This window comes from Acipenser ruthenus, chromosome 21, assembly GCF_902713425.1.
Source record: "Acipenser ruthenus chromosome 21, fAciRut3.2 maternal haplotype, whole genome shotgun sequence".
Lineage (NCBI taxonomy): Eukaryota > Metazoa > Chordata > Actinopteri > Acipenseriformes > Acipenseridae > Acipenser > Acipenser ruthenus.
This window is the reverse complement of record NC_081209.1, coordinates 23805247-23813270: the sequence shown is the minus strand read 5'-3', so window position 1 is coordinate 23813270 and position 8024 is coordinate 23805247.

The window sequence follows — 8024 nt, the reverse complement described above, 5'->3', positions numbered from 1 at the left end:
TCTGATTGCAACAGCACATAGCAAAGCCAGGCATTGGACCAAGCTAACCTGGCTGCTGTCAACACATGCCTTAGTGAAGAAGGTATTGCTGCTTATGCCATTTCTCTATTATTCCACTCCCCTGCTTTGCCTACCAAGAGAGTTCCCTAGCTGTTAAAGCTGCCTGCAGGTATACTGCAATGCCGCACCTGCTGTTTGTCAGTGCATGCTACTATTACAGCAGTGTTTCACAGGCTTAAACTGGGAGAGGTATCATTCTACAAGACTAATGGTGACTGTCCTCCCCAGCCCATAGGAAAAAAACTGACAGTACATTAATTAATAAATACTACAGGGTTTGGATAACAGAGTAGAAGCACCTGCAATCTGTGTCTGAAAGTCAAGGTAATTTGTTAGACACATGACATCCCTGACATGTATTCTGTAACATTTAAAAGCTGCATCTCCCTGCTGCAAGGCAGTCTCAATCAAACTGGGAAATGCAGCAAATCTAACATGATCATAGTCATTTGGTTGGAAAGAATGACCAAGAACGACCAAAACGTATGAGCTTTCTGGAGACTTCATTGCAGAAAGCCCTAGATCCTATTCACAAATAGCATAGCCCACAACAGGACTGTCCAAAGGATGGCTCTTGAGCCACAAATGGTTCACTGAGCTGCACAATTTGGCTCCTGATTTAAAGGTTAAGGCTGGACTTTCAGTAGTTTTTGGTAGAAGCAAGTCAAAGCGTAAAAGCAAATGTTGTATTAATGTTTAAACATGTAATGAGTACAAAAACAGTGAAGCGTGTGTAGTCCAGTTGAACATTTGACCTTTGCTTATTATGGCTCATAAAGAACTTGTCATCAATATGGCTCTTTCAGACAAAAAAGTTGGTCAGTTCTAGCCTACTAAATTATCTTAATTTATATGGGTCTCCCCAACATTTTTTTAGATCTGTGAACTAGTTTCAGCACAGCAATCACCTCATTATAGAAATAGATTGCTGTTCATTAACATTATTAGGGGATGTATTTAAGGTATTAATAACAGGCTCCTCAGAATTGCTTAAAATAGATGAAAAGGTGTTTCTGGGTACTCGAATTGGGTTTTCGTGAACATTGAAATGCCTGTTTCTGTATAATCAGCAGTGTGAGGTCAAAGCCACTTCAACTTAAAATGCAGTCTCTCCAGACCTTATGAAGTACTTCTCCCACTAACTGACAAGTGTACCTATTATGGTATAGTGTTTCTCTATAGTCATTTGCTTGGAAATGTGTTTTACAAAAATGCCATTCATAGCTGTTGATTTGTGCTATCCGAACAGTTGGGACCGTTGAGATCTATTAACTCACTTGACAATTATTCTGAGTGGTTAATTGTTCCAATACTGATATTTATTATTGAATATGTCTGTGATTCCTGAGCCCAGACAAATCAGACTTTGATATTTCAACTTACATCTTATATCTACAGGGTACATCGAGTGCACGAGGAAAGAATAATCTTCCAAGAGGATAAAAAGACAGTCAAGGTTTTTATCTATATTAGCAAGGGACACAGTTGTCTCCAAGTTCACTAAATGCGTCCTCAAGTATTGTAATGTGACAAGTGCTTCGGATTGAATCAGTCATCCTGCAGCAGGCTGTGCTGTGAATCAGTGGGAGCCTTTGTGACGTTTGGGACTGTACTATGTCCTGTTGTAGTAGGATAACATGATTTGAAATACCATTTGAAACTGTTAACCTTTAAAGGAATTACATGTGAAGCAAACTTTGTGGTTACTGTACTGTACTCAGAATCCAAATAATAAAGGAACGACAGCAAGATGAATCTCTAAGATTTTCCCTACCGCACCTGGCATACCAAATCTGATTAGCATTGAGTATGTCTGGGACAACACAAACCACAAAATGGTACAACACAGGCCATGGCAGGCCTAGATGATGCACATGCATTCTTGTGTGTGAGTTAACAATCACTCATCTCCCAACCTAGTAATTAATGTGAGTCATCTGTGTATCGTGTATACAGTACACTGCTGGGTGGCCAGTGGAATGTTGATGAAACTGGAGAAAAACTGAAAAAGAGAATGAATCTGCAGCAAAATGAATCAAAAGTTCTCAATACACAATGCTGGTTACTTTCATTGGTGCAAAGTTGATGGGCTGGTTTTGGTGGATAACAAAATAAATTTGGACCAATTGTATCTTTGTTTAGTATTTGCTGTCTAATAGATATGAACTGAGCTTTCATTACAGCAAGTCAAAATTAAAAAGCCTGAACTTGCGTGTATTAATTTTAAGTTTGATTCACAGTTGACGCTGTAACGTTCCAGCGGGCATCTACCTTCTTATAGACGCCCACTAAGCTTGAAGCCGATTGGCTGATAGTACTGAATCATTTTCTAATTACTTATACTGCGGGCGCATGTATAGTTTGTGAATATTGGTACCTGCTAATTGGTCAACATAAGAAATTGTCAACAGAGGTTTGGTTATTATGTGAACTTGCTTGAGTAAACATTGATCACAACCTCCCCGGAGTCAGCTTGGAAGAATGCTTATTGCTGGAGATATCCTGCAGCACTGAGTTTTTTTTATTTTTTATCTGTGATGAAGTAGCCATTTTCCAGCAGGAAATAATAACAGTTTATAAAGCTGTGGTGTTTTAATGTTCAGTTGCCGGGGCTCATAAATACCAATTATTTTCCACCATAAGTTTAGCAATGAGAGGAGTTCTTTTTGGCGGTTTTATTGGATATTTGATATTTGTGGCTCTGTCAGTGAGGGTGAGGTGTGGAGCAACCTCCACACCTCACCCTCTCTTGACTGGAGTCCCCCAAGGGTCAGTCTTGGGTCCTCTCCTGTTCTCTCTCTACACCCGCTCCCTGGGCCCCCTCATCGCATCCTATGGTTTCTCATACCATTTCTATGCTGATGATGCTCAGATTTTCCTCTCCTTCCCCACCTCTGACTCCACCATCTCCTCCCGTATCTCTACCTGTCTGTCTGCTATTTCCTCCTGGATGCACTCGCATCACCTCAAACTCAACCTCTCTAAATCTGACCTCCTTTTCTTTCCCTCCTCCTCCCCCTCCTCTGATCTCTCTATCTCTGTTCCTCTGGAATCTACCACACTCTCTCCCTCTTCCTCAGCTAAAAACCTTGGAGTCACCCTGGACCCCTGCCTCTCTTATTCCCAGCACATCTCCACTCTGGCACGCACTTGCAGATTCTTCCTGAGCAACATCCGAAGAATCCGACCCTTCCTCACCAACTATGCTACCCAGCTCCTGGTCCAGGCCCTGGTACTCTCCCGCCTAGACTACTGCAACTCCCTCCTGGCTGGCCTCCCTGCGTCCGCCACCCGTCCGCTCCAGCTCATCCAGAACTCTGCTGCTCGCCTGGTGTTCTCTCTACCTCGCTTCGCCCACGCTACTCCACTACTCCGCTCGCTCCACTGGCTCCCGATCACCGCTCGCATCCAGTTCAAGACTCTTGTACTAGCCTACAGATGCCTTGATCAGACTGCACCCAGCTACCTCCAGACCCTCATCTCTCCCTACACCCCCGCTCGACCTCTCCGCTCCGCCTGCACTAGAAGACTGGCTCTACCTCCGCTACGCTCCCCTGCCTCCCGAGCCCGCTCCTTCTCCACCCTTGCTCCGCAGTGGTGGAACGACCTTCCTACAGATGTCAGGACTGCCCAGTCCCTGACCACATTCCGGCGCCTCCTTAAGACTCACCTCTTCAAACAGCACCTGTAGAACTCCTCTGTTGTATCCTGGGACACTATCACCCTTCATTTAAATATGCTTTATTTTGCTCTTATCTGCCCCCTATTTTACTGCATTTAATCCTGTACCTCAGAATATTGTAATCTCCCAAGTGTTTAATCTGTAGTATTTTGTACTTAATCATATCCTGATGTAACTATCACTACTTAATCATATCCTGATGTAACTTTCACTATTATCTGCTGTATTATTGAATTGTGGTTTGTCACACTTGAGAATTATTGTATTTCTTGTTCTTATTGTATGACTTATATTGTAACACTTGAATGTATTTGTATTTGCTTGCGATTGTAAGTCGCCCTGGATAAGGGCGTCTGCTAAGAAATAAATAATAATAATAATAATCTGTCACATCTTTTGTGTGGGTGCACCAAGAAAGTCTCAGAGGCCGTGTATATATTTTAGCACGGTTTGCGCACTTTTATTATTTACAATGAAACCAAAACCAAAACAACAAACTAAATCATCGCTCCCTTGGAGCACTAACAGTTTTTCTTTAAACAAACCTAAACCTAACCCTAAGGCAGGGAAGGCTGACTCATTTTACCCTGTAAAACCAAACACATATCTTGCAAATACCTTTCTTTCGTATTTAAGTTTCTGCTCTTCGAAACCCACACCATACATCCTTTTCCTGGTAGTGTCTACTCCCTTACACAACAACCTCAAACAAACATTGTTCTGCCTTTTATACCATGTGGTAGCAGCTGCACTTGTGTTTAATTGTTTGGGGAAACTGGCATCCATTTTGACTCCCAACCTCCCATGTGGTATCAAAATGGCCACCAGCAACCACTCACCCCGTCCCTAAAACTCCTAAGTTATGGTACCGCAGGTATACCCCAGGCCATCACAGATATTATAAAGATAGAAACAATTGCCAGGTAAAGCTCAAAACAACACTTGTGCTTTTCCTATAATTCATACAAATAGTGAGATACCAAGACAAAAGTACAGAGTTCATAAAAATGCGTCAAAAATGACTTCATATTAAACAACACAAACAAGAAACAATGTACTGTATTAAAAATAGGTGATTATACTTCTAATTGTTGTGCTTGGCCTATGCCCTGAGTACCTGTAAATCCATATTTTCTAAGTATAATATTTCTATAAAAATGCATGTATTTTTTGGGGGAGGGATATTTCTTATGTATAAAAGGTAGGGCATGTTCAAAGCCAGGTTGGTTTTTGTCTTTATTTTTGTTGCATCCCATAACAAGTCACTTCAGGCTAAATATTGGTTCATTGGACTGACAATAGTGGCTTTGGATGAGGGTGAAACTACAGTATGTAGCCTCTGTCTTTTTCTAGAGCAGTTATATAAGCAGCCTTTTATTATCCTCACATACTTGAGTGCTACACATTGTGACGCAATTCACTGACCTTCAACTCACAAACCCCAAATTGTCTTAATAGCGTCTTTTAACTCCACCGTTAATCAGTAATCATTTGTCAACCAACTTCAAATCTGGAATCAAGCACGTAAAGATTACTATTGAAGTCCTATTTGTAGAACGGGATGCTTCCCGTGTTTCTGTTAATTCATTTGAGAGTTATACTATGTGGGTCTGCACATCACCTGACATCCTTCAGATAAACAGGGACCCGACGACTGCATCATGCTCATTTGTTGTTCAATAAGGGAATAACAGTCAGGCCATTACTTTTATTATTCAATTTTATTAATTTCCTTTTTGTTACAAGGTCAAAAAAGGTTTTTTTTGGAGAACACTACACTAATGCTATAATAAGTGCAGATCTCAATGTGAAAGAAAATATAGATATAAAAGGTAATTGCAGCTATAGTATATAAAATTAACGTTACATCATCTGTTTTTAGTAGCATCTTGTTCTTTGGACTCTTCTTGGAAAATTCCAAGGAACAAATTGTACTCAGGAAGGAGTGAAAAACGTTTGTCAATACAATCAGCTGAAAGTCTATGCTGAGTCACAGTTATTTTGAATGAGTAGGAGTTTGGATTAAATTCAGGTGGTCAAGAGTCAGGAATATGAATTCATATTGTTTCGTATTCATCTGGGATCTGTTGCTCCAGCATTATTTTTGTTATCATTTTAAATGGGATTTACCTGCTTTGTATTTACATAAAGAGAGAACAGGCAGAGCTGACAGTGGAATGGTCATAGATTAATGAAATGAGGAAGCCAAACTGAAAACATAATCATGTTATTGAAAACTTCAAAAAATAAACTGTACACGAAGTATATGCATGGCTTTCTCAATTAATCTGTCTCATTGCTAAACCACAGATTACAGTAGCAAGCCTGTGTATTGCACAAAGCAGAGTTGCACATACACCCAAATCTTTCCAGCATGATACCATATATGAGGCAGTGTGGTCCAGTGGTTAAAGAAAAGGGCTTGTAACCAGGAGGTCCCTGGTTCAAATCCCACCTCAGCCACTGACTCATTGTGTGACCCTGAGCAAGTCACTTAACCTCCTTGTGCTCCGTCTTTCGGGTGAGACGTAATTGTAAGTAACTCTGCAGCTGATGCATAGTTCACACACCTGAGTCTCTGTAAGTTGCCTTGGATAAAGGCGTCTGCTAAATAAACAAATAATAATATGGGATGTCAGCAAAGTCAACCTAACAACAAACCACGCATATAGTCTAGAAATTAATTCTGCAAAGAGTACATGTCCTGCCTCTTGCCAAGTCTGTGCATTGCCTCTTTTTGCTGGCTAAAGCCCATGGAGTGACAGTAGGCATCCTGTGTAGTTCTGACCTCCTACTCAAACAACCATCTACTGGAAAGGACATTTTAGTGAGAAAAAAAAAAAAATATTTGTAAATAATTGAATAATATTAGCTCTGTGTGTGACTTGTGTTTCCATGACTACCAGAAGACACCCCCCCCCTCCCCCCACTTGAACTTGGAAGGCCTTTGTTTAAGATGCTTCAATCCTGATGCTTTTAATGTGCCATTGTAGCATTGAAAGAGAAATAAAACATTCTTAAATCGTTAATTCATAGGTAAATAACAACTACAGAGGCTTCAGTGTGTGTTTAATAAAGTCTTATTGTTTTAATTAATTAGAACCCTTAAAATAGCTGCATGGTTCAATTGAAATGGTTGGTTGGGCTACTTAAGTGCTATTCCTTGGAATAGAGTTTCACTTCATTTAATTACTGCTTCACTGTCAATCAACAGTCAGTTCAACAGAAGTCACTGGAGTTCACTTGGGTTCATTAGTGTTTGTTTGCCTTTGGGTTGCGTCACAAAACGCTCACAGCAATGAATGCAGTCATTCCAAATGAAAATACCTGTATACATAAAACATTTAGTAACATTCATATACAAATGACTAAATACAAAAACTAATACAAGTATTGTAATACCTATTTCCATTCTATTTAATTATTATTAAATTGATAGGTAAAAAATGCCTATAAATGTATATATGAAATGTGTAATTCATGTTCTGATAATTGTTAACTGACATGAACAAGACGCTATTCAACATGTGATAGGTTTTCATACTTATACCCTATAAGCACAACCTAAATAAAGCACAATATGATTACAATGCACTTTTCAAAATGTGATAATCCTGCGGTCCTATAGGACAGTGAATAGGGTATTAGCTAGAAACATGCTAAACAAGTAATAAAGTGTTAGCTCATCTGAAAAGAAAACAGAATTATGTTTTTTTACTGATGAATGACTAAGACTTTGTTTATTTTACTATGCAATGTCTATCTATTTATACTACTAACTTTATTTTCAGTCCTACTGTGTATCTTATGAATTATTGAGTGTTCAAAGTTGTGGATGAACCACCTCATTATCTTGCAGGTTTGGACAGACTTCTTGTTTTTCTATTCTATTTAATTGTCTATTATCTGATAAACACAACTCAAGTTCCTAGAGACTTATGTTATGGTTACTCAAGTCAAGTGAATTATAAACAGGAGAACATCATTAGATTAGAGAGAGATGGCAGGAGCTTCATTACTCGGGGTCTCAGACTGCTTCAATGTTAATGTACAGCAGAAAGGGAGGTAAAGCTGTCCTCTTTGCCTGTTTCTGTCAGTAATCACATGGGATGCAGCACTGTTGACAAAAAGGCTCATAACGATCCCCCAGTCCTCAGCTCCCAATAGGGGAAAAGCAGTAGCTCTGAACCCTGCAGAGGGAGAGGGTAACAGGTGTTTACCAGTTAACTTGGCAAATGTTTTTATGCAAAGTTCCCCCTGTACAATGGTGGAAACTGAATGC